This window comes from Thalassophryne amazonica, chromosome 16 (assembly GCF_902500255.1).
Source record: "Thalassophryne amazonica chromosome 16, fThaAma1.1, whole genome shotgun sequence".
NCBI classification, from domain to species: Eukaryota; Metazoa; Chordata; class Actinopteri; order Batrachoidiformes; family Batrachoididae; genus Thalassophryne; species Thalassophryne amazonica.
The window spans coordinates 87,214,446-87,228,145 of record NC_047118.1 but is presented as its reverse complement, the minus strand read 5'-3'; the positions used below and the strand labels follow the sequence as shown (position 1 = coordinate 87,228,145).

At 51.8% G+C, this 13,700-nt stretch overlaps 1 protein-coding gene and 1 long non-coding RNA gene across 2 annotated transcripts in view; one reads left to right on the top strand and one right to left on the bottom strand.

Annotated features, from left to right (window-relative positions):
- trpm4a (transient receptor potential cation channel, subfamily M, member 4a) overlaps positions 1 to 13,700 on the top strand; it is a 505,210-nt gene that overhangs the window by 461,296 nt on the left and 30,214 nt on the right. The gene's annotated exons all lie outside the window — the stretch shown is intronic.
- LOC117527455 lies at positions 694 to 6,368 on the bottom strand. The gene is made up of 3 exons (XR_004565535.1): positions 6,357 to 6,368; positions 3,299 to 3,302; positions 694 to 852 (listed from the first exon to the last, which is right to left on the bottom strand). It is a non-coding gene; the product is annotated as an uncharacterized LOC117527455 (long non-coding RNA).

The window sequence follows — 13,700 nt, the reverse complement described above, 5'->3', positions numbered from 1 at the left end:
AGGCTGAGGAGTGTGAACCCCCTGTAGTTGTAACACACCCTTCAGTCCCCCTTCTTAAACAGAGGGACCACCACCCCAGTCTGCCAATCCAGAGGCACTGTCCCCGACCGCCACGCAATGTTGCAGAGACGTGTCAACCAAGACAGTCCCACAACATTCAGAGACTTAAGGTACTCCGGATGGATTTCATCCACCCCAGGAGCCTTGCCACCGAGGACCTTTCTGGCCACCTCAGTGACTTCGGCCTGGATGATGGATGAGTCCGCTTCTGAGTCCCAAGTCTCTGCTTCCTCTTCGGAAGACGTGACGATGGGATTGAGATCCTTGAAGTATTCCTTCCACTGCCCGACAACATCCCCAGTCAGGGTCAACAGCTCCCCACTCACACTGTAGACAGTGTTGATCCACCTCCGGGGGCGTTGGACGGTTTGCTACAATTTCTTCGAGGCCGACCGATAGTCCTCCTCCATGGCCTCCCCAAACTCCTCCCAGACCTGAGTTTTTGCCTCTGCGACTGCACAGGCTGCAGCACGCTTGGCCTGCTGGTACCTGTCAGCTGCCCCGGAATACCACAAGCCAACAAAGACAAGTAGGACTCCTTCTTCAGCTTGACGGCATCCCTTACTTCCGGCGTCCACTACCGGGTTTGGGGATTGCCGCTGCGACAGGCACCAGAGACCCTGCAACCACAGCTGCGAGTGGCTGCATCGACACTTGAGGTGGAGAACATGGTCCACTCAGACTCCATGTCTTCAACCTCCCACGGGATCTGGGAGAAGCTCTCCTGGAGGTGGGAGTTGAAGACCTCGTTGACAGAGTGTTCTGCCAGTTGTTCCCAACAGACCCTCACGGCTTGACCGGCTTCCTCCCCTCCCAGTGGATCCAACTCACCAACAGGTGGTGATCGGTCGACAGCTCAGCCCCTCTCTTCATCCGAGTGTCCCAGACATGTGGCTGAAGGTCAGATGATATGACTACAAAGTCGATCATCGACCTCCGGCTCACGGTGTCCTGGTGCCACGTGCACTTATGGACACCCTTGTGCTTGAACATCCTGTTCGTGATGGACAAACTGTGGCTAGCACAGAAGTCCAACAACTGAACACCACTCGGATTCAGATCGGGGAGGCCATGCTTCCCGATCACCCCCCTCCAGGTCTCACTGTCGCTGCCCACGTGGGCGTTGCAGTCCCCCAGGAGAACAATGGAAAAATGGCCCGCGGACCGGGCTGTTTCATCTTGCACCCGAACCTGAGCCCGAGTGGTCACCATCTGGTATCCTCCCGCCTTTTTCAACCACTTCATTACCCCGTGCAATCTCAGAATCATTCTTCTGGTGTCCTTTACACTTCAAAATCACCACCTGTTTGGGTTTCACCAACAATTGATACAACTCCAGTAATACGTTGTGATTCAAGATGTTTAACAGGATCACCCCCTGAGGTAACAAAGCCTTTCCTTCACCAGTGACACAAATACACATGAACCATTTGGACAGCATATGCAGAATCAATATATGTATGTTTCCCTCTGTAAATTACAGAACAATCATGATCCTGGCCAGGAAGAAGTTGTTTCGCTACTTTCATCCCCTCCGAGGTGTAATGCACATTGGATTGTTCCAACAAATAATGCAAAGCCTGAGTACAATAGGGGACAGGGTAAATGCTTGAGAGCTCAAAAATGCTTGCACCCCTTGAGTATGAACAATAGTTTGACTGTTCATAGTTATGTGCGCGATCTTCTTCAGAGCCAACGCGATGGCTGCGACATGTCAGACACACGATGGTTGGCCCTTCTCAAAAGAATCCAAATTAGAACTGTAATACATTTGGTACAATGCAGCCCTTACCACTCCCTGATTTTCACACACATCCAAATGAAAAGGCTTTTGATAATCCAGTTGCGCCAGTGTTTCAGCTGCTGCTAATGCCTGTTTCATATCAATAAATCCCTGTTCTACCTCCAAAGTCCATACCACAATAGACAATTATAATTCTATACCCCGCCTTGGTAATCAGTCCCTGAAGAGGATTGACCAATTCAGCATAAGCTGGTATGAAATTCTTACTGAAATTGGTCAAACCCAAAAACTGCATCATTTCCCGAACTGTCTTTGGCTGGCCATGGCACAACATGGTTGTTTTTTGTTCCAGAGTCAGCTGCAACCCTTCTGTACAAATTACCCTGCCTAGAAACATCACATGCTGTCTGGCACACTGCACCTTCTCCTTCGACACCTTGTACCCACAATGGTATAAGTGCCTCAACACCAACTCAGAGGCTTCCAATATATCACTTGTGGTAGCTCCAATCAAAAGATCATCCACATACTATAAAATGGTTAAAACTTAAGGCAAGCTCAACTCTGCAAATTTCTTTTTTGTAAAATAATTGAATATGGATGGTGAGTTCACAAACCCTTGTGACAGTCTGGTGTAGGTATACTGCTTCCCCAAATAAGTAAAAGGGAAAACATCTTGAGACTCATAATCTAATGGGATAGAGAAAAATGCATTCGACAAAACAATCGCTGTGGACCACTGATATTAAGGTGACAAATTACTGAGTAAAGTGTACGGATAAGGTTTATCATAGAGGGAGGGTGCCACCAGTTTCTTAACCAGCCTCAAATCATGAACCATAGGATATTCAGGTTTATTTGGGTTTCAAACAGGCAAAAGAGGTGTGTTCCATTTCGAATCGGCAGGTCGCAACACTCCCTTTTTCTGGATCCGTCTCTCCTGATCAATTTTCAGAGGATATTGACGCTGCCAAACCGGTATGACACGCTTTGAAGACCCTCCTCTCTTCAGCTTCAGCCGGACCACGAAATGGCTGGACTTTCCCAACTAATTTAATTACCGTAAATATTAGAGAAGAAGAGAAAAGGGAAAAAATTTAATTTTACCTTGACTTTTAGCAATGTCCAAATAATGAGAATTTCAAAGACAGACCAACACATTAATACAACTGTCATGCTCTGTGGTTGCTCTTTTCTTCTGCCATGATTGATTTTAATATTAATTTGGTGATTATGTCTTCTGTGTGCCTTCCCTGTCTCTTGGTGCTGGGTGGTGGGTGTGGCAAAGTCTTGACCACGCCCACTTCTGGATCCTTCTGCACAGGTGTTTCCTATCAGCAGCTCATCACCTAGGTGTATATAAGTCTCACTGGTTGCACTAGTTATTCGCTCGATCGTTGCGCCTTGTGCCTTCGCTTCTGGCTCTGAGTTGTGTGTTTTTTCCAAGTCCTATTTCCACGTAGTGTATCTGACCACCTGCCTGTTTGTACCGACCACGCTTTTGCCTGATGATCCTGCTTTGTTTGCTCATTTTGGACTGCCTTATTGTGTACTGAACCCCACCGAGTGACTCAGTAAACGCTTTTCTCAACCAGAGCTATCATGTCGAATCCTGCACTTGTGTCCAATCGTTCCTGTCTGATGCTCCTGATACCAACGTTATTTTCACAGTAATCAATATTGCAGAAATTCGATAACAGGTTTCCTGCTCACCGTAAAAAGGAATTGGTTGTACAGAGAAGTCCAACCTCTTAACAGATGGGCTTAATCAAGCTTCATCGGGAACAGTTATTACATCTGGGTCAGGGCACCACTTGTTATTTCTTCCCCTTGTTCTTTCTGTAACACTGCCCCTCACAAAGCACAAACTCGAACTATTCCACACTTTTAAATTTATTCAAAGTCACAGTAAAAATGCCAGGCCTGGACTCTGAAGAGCATTTCTCACAGACATGATCTGCCCTTATTTGCCCCCGTGGGCATTCAAGGGAGGTCCAACCCCCTGCCCGAGACCCGCTTAGTAACGGGACATATATGATTTATTGTGTATCCTAAATGGTAAAAAACTGGTTAAATCCAGTTTGACATGCACATACCAACAGAGAACAAAGGAAAGTAAGAATAAGAATGAAAACTAAGAATACAATCCTAATTAAAATAACTACTTTAATACCAAAATGAATACAGAAAACAAATTAAAAAAAAAAACATAATTGAACACACACGGCAGCCCGTGATCATGGTGTTGGCCAGTGCTGCGCACACATGAGGAGAGAGTTGCTGCACAAAATGTCTGGCCAGAGCTGCAGGATTCTGTCCATGAGCTCTGAAGGGCTTGCTGTACTCCAGCCTCTGCAGACAGAAAAGCTTGCTGCGGGAGGTCTTTGCAGCAGCGTGATCAGCTAACTTTCTGTGGAGGTGACAGCTGACACAATGTAATAATATTTTGTGTCTTCTGCTCTGATCTCTCAGAGCGAACTGTGCCTTGGTTTGTGCAAACCAGGCAGCAGTTTACAGGAGCGTGACTTTAAGCCATCAAGTGTAGAAAAAGTTCCAGCAGCAGCAGACATTCATGTGTGAACAGCTTTGATCCACAGAGGTGTAACATATGAAAACAGAAAACCCAGTGGCTGTATTCTTTTATTAAACGTTTGAGTTGCTAAATCATGTACGAGGCAGTCCTTCTGTGCACACGTGTATGTGCACTACAACACAACAAAACACTGAATGCATTCATCCAGAGTGAATCAGCTGGAGAGAAGGTGAAGCATGTGCCTCTGTCTCTCTCTCTGTGTGTGTGTGTGTGTGTGTGTGTGTGTGTGTGTGTGTGTGTGTGTGTGTGTGTGTGTGTGTGTGTGTGTGTGTGTGTGTGTGTGTGTGTGTGTGTGTGTGTGTCTGATCCATGAACACAGCGCCTGTGCATGCATGATCAGAACTGGTAATTGAACCCGCACATGTGTGACTGACACACAGCCACAGCACCGGTGACCAGGCTTTTGAAAAAAAAGTCAGAGAGAGAAACAGCATGTGTGTCTCTCTCTCTTTCTCTCCCTCCTCTCCCCCTGCTCTCTCTCTCTCCCTCTGTTTCATACACGTGCATTTCGGGTGTACAGACAGCGATTAGAGGTTTGGTATTTGAGAGATCTGAGCAATATTTTGGTGTGTTTGCAGTGTGTATAATTTTGGTGGCACATTTGGTGTGTGTGGTGACGTGGTGTTTTTTTTTTTGTAAAATGAGGCATCTTATGAAAGTTGAACAAGCGCTTCAGTTTTTTTTTTAATTGGAACAAGATGAAGCGAGCAGTGCGTCATCAGAGTCTAAACCAGACAGTGAGGATTCTGACAATGAAGGAGATGATCCTTCTTTTGTTGTGGATGAGGAACCAGAGCAGGTGGATCCACCGATGTGTGCACAGATCTCCACAGTGGGTCGGATCACACGCTTGCAGCTGCGCTCTTCCCAGAGCCGAGTCCTGGAACACAGAGATGCAGACACACACTGTTCCAGCAGTGGCTCCAGGCGCGTTTCGTTTTAAGCGAGATCAGCGTTGGTTTCAGTTTCGTTTTGTTCCTCTTTTGTCCCTTTTGCGCTCTTGACTCGCAGGCTATTCGATGATGGGAAAAGTCAGAAGCTCATTCGTCGACCTTTTCTCGACAATTTGTGATTTTTTTTAACTTTTTTCCCTTTGTGCCTTTAGTGTCCTCGCGTGACTGAAAAGCTGTCCTTAAGTTCACCAGCACCTCCCAGCCTGGGTAAATTCTGCTGTTGTATCAAAAGTCATCGGGTTAAACAAAACAGCTCTCTTTTTTTTTTCAGTGAACACTTTCTCTAACGGTTATACCAACGTTTTACTCCCTAAAAATGTATCAAGCAAGCAATGTATTGTCTTCTGTGCAAGACGTCTTGGGCCCCTCCCAACAGATAACTGTCTCGCTGTTATGATGTGCTGCCCTGTCACTTTTCAGATCCTTTTTACCTCTGCACACTTTTCCTCCAGACCTAGCAGGGGTGGTGGCCAAGTGGTTAATGCGCTTGGTTTCAGTTCAGAAGATTCCGGGTTCAAATCCCACCCCTGCCACATTTCTCCATGTAATGTAGAGTTGTGTAAGGAAGGGCATCCGGCTTAAAACTTGTGCCAATTCAACATGCAGATCCACCTTGGATTTGCTGTGGTGACCCCGAGTGCAAACAAGGGAGCAGCCGAAGGGACTTACTTTTTACTTTTCCTGCAGACCTGCTAAACTCTATTTTTGAAGCTTGAAATAATACAGACAAATCTAAGATCATTTTCTCTCAGAAACATCTTTTTTTTTTTTTCACCTTGTTCAGATACTATATTTTTCCACAGCAATGGGTTTTTATGCCCTGCTGGCCAAAGGCCTGAAGGGTGATTATGCCGTGAAGATATCCAGCTGTCTGCCGTTCATCTATCTCAAAAAGGAATTTCATGTAACTTGGTACAAATTCTTCTTATAGGTTGATAATACCCATATTTAAATTTTGTACAGAATTGACACATTTTGGCAGAATTATGGCCCTAGATTAACAAACCTAGGCACTGCCAGTTTCTTGACTTGGTTCATAAGTCAGTTTCATGAGCAGTCTGAACTCAACTTCTGTCACATTTTCAGGAGGAATTTTGGGAAACTTGGTTCAATTCCTTGATATGTTATTCAAGGATTCAAAGATTCAAAAGGAGTTTATTGTCATATGCACATAAGGAACATGTTCCCTGCACAATGAAATGTGTTTACTGCATGTTTACCCATCCTAATTGTCAGTTAAGAGCAGAGGTCGCCTTTTAGGTCGCCCGGGGACCCAGCTCCAGATGTATATCCCTGCCCTAGGTCACGAGCAGGGCTGAGCAAACCTTGACCAGCCTCATGACATACTTAACAAACAACAACACACATAAGCCGGTCCGGTACATGAACACAATAAAAGCACACACAAGGAAAGAATTGGGAAAAGAAAAACCTCCATTGCTGCTGCGTTGAACTCACGCAGCACCACTGGAGAGCAAAAAAAAAAAAACCCATAAGCACAGAAAAACAGTCATAACAAAAAACAAATCACAACGGGACGAGAGACGACAGCCGAGACTTGGATGTGTCCAGTGTCCAGACAGACAGCCCGGAAGGCCGCATGTGAGGCACCATCGACAGGCCTTATCTGTCCATCCTGGGGGGATCCTAGTCCTGAATCAGTCCACCAGAGTCTCAAGGTCTCACAGTCAACATCTCAGGACTGGGAAGGGAGGGAGGGAGGGGGAAGACGAAGGGGGGGGGAGACGAGGAGCGAGGCTATCAGGAGTGTTCCTCGGGGGAGGATTTTATCCCAGCGGCCTTGAAGGACAGCTGGTGTTTGGAAACCAAATAGATAACCAGATTAACAGACGCCTGGCAGATTCCACAGTCTGAGACTTCAGAGTGGCTCCCAAATACATCTGAATAGAGGAGATGTGGTCTTACTGACGATCAAAGCGGTTTTCCAGTGCAGCCATTCTCCCCGAGATGGATTCCAACATGCGGTTGACACCCGCCGACTGAGCTGACACTGCCCTTCCAATCGAATCAATCGTGGGGCAGCCTGGACGGGCCAATTAATGCCGCCTCCACCTTCTTAATTTTCCAGTAAACCAGTGCTATGGCCGCCCCACACAGCAGAAACCCGGTCACCACAGCTCCAAATAAGTAAACATCTTCAGCGTCCTCCACAGACTGTTGTGAAAGTGTAGGAACACGGACCCACAACAGGGGGCGCAAATGAACGGACAATGGAGAAGGTAAATAACAAGTTTTACTGTTGTGAAACAAGCACAACCAATACAACAATCAACAATTTGGGGTTAAGCCGAATTCTGCTGGTGTCGTGTGGGCAGGCTCGAAGGTAGGAGACGTCCGTCCAAGTCAAACCGGAACCACCCAGATCTCCTCTGCCACCGAACCCTGGAAGTACTGGAACCGCCAAGTCCCGAATTCCCAGGTGGCCACTGCCTCCGCTCGTCGGATCCGGTACTGCTGGCAAGAGAGAGCAACAACACACAGGTGTGGATGCGGCTGCACCCAGTAACACGGAGAGGGGAGAAGCCGCCTCCACCTCTCGTCACAATAAAGCAGGAAGGTGAGTACTTATCCAAGCAATCGGCTTTCGGTAGTCAGCTGTCCTGAAAGGTTTAACAAGTATTATCAGATAACACAGAATATGCTGCAGAGAAGGTTACCTCTATCTCAAGGCGATATCTCGGCACTGAGGTGGAGACGCCGTCCTGCTGATATACCTCCGTGCTGAGTGGAACAGCTGTGTCCAGTGATGGGTGACAGCTGTCACCCTGGCTGCTCTCGTGAGGCGGTAGCGCCCTCTGGTGCCTGGAGCCCGCACTCCAGGCAGGGCGCCCTCTGGTGGTGGTGGGCCAGCAGTACCTCCTCTTCAGCGGCCCACACAACAGGACCCCCCCCTCAACGGGCGCCTCCTGGCGCACGACCGGGCTTGTCCGGATGGCGACGGTAGAAGTCGGCCAGGAGGGCCGGGTCCAGGATGAAGCCCCTCTTCACCCAGGAGCGTTCTTCGGGACCGTACCCCTCCCAGTCCACCAGGTACTGAAAACCCCGGCCCATTCGACGGACGTCGAGGAGCCGGCGCACAGTCCAAGCCGGTTCCCCGTCGATGATCCAGGCAGGAGGTGGTGCCGGACCCGGGGTGCAGAGGGGTGAGGTGTGATGGGGTTTTATCCGGGAAACATGAAATACTGGATGGATCCGCAGTGAGGCCGGGAGCTGAAGCCTCACTGCGGCGGGATTGATGACTTTAAGGATCTTGAAGGGTCCGATGTATCGTTCCTGGAGTTTTGGGGAGTCCACTTGCAGAGGAATGTCCTTGGTGGACAACCACACTTCCTGCCCAGGACGATACGTGGGGGCCGGGGCCCGCCGCCGGTCTGCATGTTTCTTCGTCCTCGTCCGGGCCTTCAACAAAGCAGAACGGGCGGCACGCCACACCCGACGGCACTTCCGTAGGTGGGCCTGGACCGAGGGCACACCGACCTCTCCCTCAACCACCGGAAACAAGGGGGGCTGATACCCCAAGCACACCTCAAAAGGGGAGAGGCCGGTGGCTGACGACACTTGACTGTTGTGGGCGTACTCGATCCAGGCCAGGTGGGTACTCCAGGCCGTCGGGTGCGCGGCTGTCACACAGCGTAGTGTCTGCTCCAGTTCTTGGTTGGCCCGCTCTGCTTGCCCATTGGTCTGGGGGTGATACCCGGACGAGAGGCTGACCGTAGCCCCCAGTTCCCGGCAGAAGCTCCTCCAAACGTGCGAGGAAAACTGGGGACCGCGATCGGAGACGATGTCTGATGGTATCCCATGCAGACGGATGACGTGGTGGACCAAGAGGTCCGCCGTCTCCTGGGCCGTTGGTAGCTTCGGGAGGGCCACGAAGTGGGCCGCCTTGGAGAAATGGTCCACTATCGTGAAGACGACGGTGTTACCCTGGGACGGCGGGAGACCCGTGACAAAGTCCAGGCCGATGTGGGACCAGGGGCGATGTGGAACGGGCAGCGGCTGTAGCAGCCCTGAGGTCTTTTGATGGTCGGTCTTGCCCCTGGCGCAGGTGGTACAGGCCTGGACGTAGTCCCGGACGTCGGCCTCCAGGGACGCCCACCAGAAGCACTGGAGGACGACTGCCACGGTCCTTCGCACCCCAGGGTGACAGGAGAGCTTAGAACCGTGACAGAAGTCCAGCACTGCAGCTCTGGCTTCCGGTGGGACGTAGAGTCTGTTCTTTGGTCCGGTTCCGGGGTCCGGGTCTCGGGTCAGGGCCTCCCGGACGGTCTTCTCCACGTCCCAGGTGAGGGCGGCCACGATAGCGGACTCCGGGATGATGGGATCCGGGGGATCCGACGGTTCCGTTTTGACTTCGTCTTCGTGTACCCGGGACAATGCATCCGATCTCTGATTCCTGGTCCCGGGACGGTAGGTAATCCGGAAGTCAAAACGGCCAAAGAACAGTGACCAGCGGGCTTGCCTGGGGTTCAGCCGCTTGGCGGTCCGGATGTACTCCAGGTTCCGATGGTCAGTGAAAACTGTGAATGGCACGGATGTTCCCTCCTACAGATGTCTCCACTCTTCGAGGGCCTCTTTCACCGCAAGGAGTTCTCGATTGCCGACGTCATAGTTCCGTTCGGCCGGGGTCAACCTGCGGGAAAAATAGGCACACGGGTGAAGGACCTTATCGGTCTTCCCGTTCTGGGAGAGCACCGCTCCTATCCCTGAGTCCGAGGCGTCCACTTCAACCACTAACTGGCGGCTAGGATCGGGCTGCACCAGAACGGGTGCAGACGAGAAGCGCCGTTTCAACTCCTTGAACGCGGCATCGCACCGATCCGACCAGGTGAAGGGGACTTTTGGTGAGGTCAGGGCTGTCAGGGGGCTAACTACCTGACTGTAGCCCTTAATGAACCTCCTGTAGAAATTAGCAAAGCCGAGGAACTGTTGCAGCTTCCTACGGCTTGTGGGTTGGGACCAGTCTCTCACCGCTGCCACCTTGGCCGGATCAGGAGCGACGGAGTTGGAGGAGATGATAAACCCCAAGAAGGACAAAGACGTGCGGTGGAACTCACACTTCTCGCCCTTCACAAACAGGCGGTTCTCCAACAACCGCTGTAGGACCTGACGTACATGCCGGACATGAGTCTCAGGATCCGGGGAAAAGATGAGTATATCGTCCAGATACACGAAGACGAACCGGTGCAGGAAGTCCCGCAAGACATCGTTTACCAAAGCTTGGAAAGTCGCGGGAGCATTAGTGAGACCGAACGGCATGACCAGGTACTCAAAATGACCTAACGGGGTGTTAAATGCCGTCTTCCACTCGTCTCCCTTCCGGATCCGAACCAGATGGTACGCATTCCTAAGATCAAGCTTGGTGAAGATCCTGGCTCCATGCAAGGGGGTGAACACTGAATCCAATAAGGGCAACGGGTATCGGTTGCGAACCGTGATTTCGTTCAACCCCCTGTAATCAATGCATGGACGAAGCCCGCCATCTTTTTTACCCACAAAAAAGAAACCAGCACCCATCGGAGAGGTGGAATTCCGGATCAACCCGGCAGCTAATGAGTCCCGGATGTAGGTCTCCAATGATTCGCGCTCCGGCCGTGAGAGGTTGTACAGCCTACTGGACGGGAACTCACTGCCTGGCACCAAATCAATGGCACAATCATACGGGCGGTGAGGAGGAAGCGTGAGAGCCAGATCCTTGCTGAACACGTCCGCAAGACCGTGGTACTCCGCCGGCACCGTCCTCAGATTGGGCGGGACTCTGACCTCCTCCTTAGCTTGGGAGCCGGGAGGAACCGAGGAACCTAGACACTCCCGATGGCAGGTCTCGCTCCACTGCACCACTACCCCGGACGGCCAATCGATCCGGGGATTGTGCTTCAACATCCAGGGAAAACCCAGAACCACACGGGAGGTGGCCTGAGTCACAAAGAACTCGATCACCTCCCGGTGGCTACCTGACACCACCAGAGTTACTGGTGGTGTCTTATGCGTGATCGGCGGGAGTAGGGAGCCATCTAGTGCCCGAACCTGTACAGGCGAGGTAAGAGCCACCAGAGGGAGCCCTATCTCCCTGGCCCATCTACTGTCTAGCAGATTCCCCTCAGAGCCCGTGTCCACCAGTGCTGGGGCCTTCAGGGTTGAATCCTCATACAGGATCGTGACTGGGAGTCGTGTGGCAATGTGGGTGTGTCCCACGTGAATGTTTCGGCCCACCCCAGGCCCAGTCTCTAGGGGCGGGGCGTTGGAGTTTAACCGCTCGGGGCAGTCGTTTGCAAGATGCTCAATCGAGCCACAAACAAAACAAGCTCCGTGGGCCCGCCTCCTTTGTGCTCCAGGTGCCCTAAATGTTGCCCTGCTCGTGTCCATAGCTTCGTCAGCAGGGGGAGCCGTAGCCGCACGGAGCACAGGAACAGGGGAGCGTGGGGAGGGCGGAGCTCGGTCGGAACCGGAAGGGAGAGGGACGACGCGTGCCTGGCCACGTCCTTCGCCTCGTTCCCGACGGCGTTCTTCTAACCGGTTGTCGAGTCGTATGACTAGATCGATGAGCCCATCTAAATCCCGCGGTTCGTCCTTCGCCACCAGGTGCTCTTTTAGGACCAATGACAGTCCGTTTACAAAGGCGGCGCGGAGGGCAGTGCTATTCCAGCCGGACCTCGCAGCCGCGATGCGGAAGGCGACTGCATAGGCAGCTGCGCTCCGACGCCCCTGTCTCATTGACAGTAGCACGGTTGAAGCGGTCTCTCCTCTATTGGGGTGATCGAACACTGTTCTGAGCTCCCGCACAAACCCATCGTATGTATGAAGGAGCCGTGAGTTCTGCTCCCAGAGCGCTGTAGCCCAAGCGCGTGCCTCCCCGCGAAGCAGGTTGATTACATAAGCTACTTTGCTAGCGTCAGTCGCGTACATCACGGGACGCTGTGCGAAGACGAGCGAACACTGCATAAGGAAATCCGCGCACGTCTCCACACAGCCTCCGTACGGTTCTGGAGGGCTTATGTATGCTTCTGGGGACGGAGGGAGGGGCCGTTGAACGACCAGTGGAACGTCACTATTACGCGCAGGGTCCTTGGGAGGGAGAGCCGCAGCGGCGCCCGGAGGGCGCGCTTCCACTTGTGCGGCGAGAGCCTCCACCCTGCGGTTTAGGAGAACGTTCTGCTCGGTCATTAAATCCATCCGAGTGGTGAAAGCGGTGAGGATCCGCTGCAACTCACCGATTACCCCTCCCGAAGACGCCGACGCGCCCTGTTCTTCCATTGGCCGTTCAACAGCCGGTTGACGCCCCTCGGGATCCATGACGCTGGCCGAGATATCCTGTTGTGAAAGTGTAGGAACACGGACCCACAACAGGGGGCGCAAATGAACGGACAATGGAGAAGGTAAATAACAAGTTTTACTGTTGTGAAACGAGCACAACCAATACAACAATCAACAATTTGGGGTTAAGCCGAATTCTGCTGGTGTCGTGTGGGCAGGCTCGAAGGTAGGAGACGTCCGTCCAAGTCGAACCGGAACCACCCAGATCTCCTCTGCCACCGAACCCTGGAAGTACTGGAACCGCCAAGTCCCGAATTCCCAGGTGGCCACTGCCTCCGCTCGTCGGATCCGGTACTGCTGGCAAGAGAGAGCAACAACACACAGGTGTGGATGCGGCTGCACCCAGTAACACGGAGAGGGGAGAAGCCGCCTCCACCTCTCGTCACAATAAAGCAGGAAGGTGAGTACTTATCCAAGCAATCGGCTTTCGGTAGTCAGCTGTCCTGAAAGGTTTAACAAGTATTATCAGATAACACAGGATATGCTGCAGAGAAGGTTACCTCTATCTCAAGGCGATATCTCGGCACTGAGGTGGAGACGCCGTCCTGCTGATATACCTCCGTGCTGAGTGGAACAGCTGTGTCCAGTGATGGGTGACAGCTGTCACCCTGGCTGCTCTCGTGAGGCGGCAGCGCCCTCTGGTGCCTGGAGCCCGCACTCCAGGCAGGGCGCCCTCTGGTGGTGGTGGGCCAGCAGTACCTCCTCTTCAGCGGCCCACACAACACAGACAACGTGTACAGGCACATGACTTGCCACCTCCGCCAGCTGTCCATCACATAACCCGCCACATGTGTCCCGGCAGGACAGGTCGGGTCCTCCGCTCGCGAGTGTCTTGTGGAAAAAATAGTATCAGTTGCGTTCAGAGACCACTTGATCAGATCCATTTTGCCGTTTTCCAGAGGAGCAGGGCTGGCAGCCTCACAGACAAAACAAGTTACAGTAGCAGGAAGGTTGGGGAGGGAGGCGGAGAGAAAAATGTGACCGTCCCGGCCGAAAGCAAGAAGGCAAAAAAAAAAAT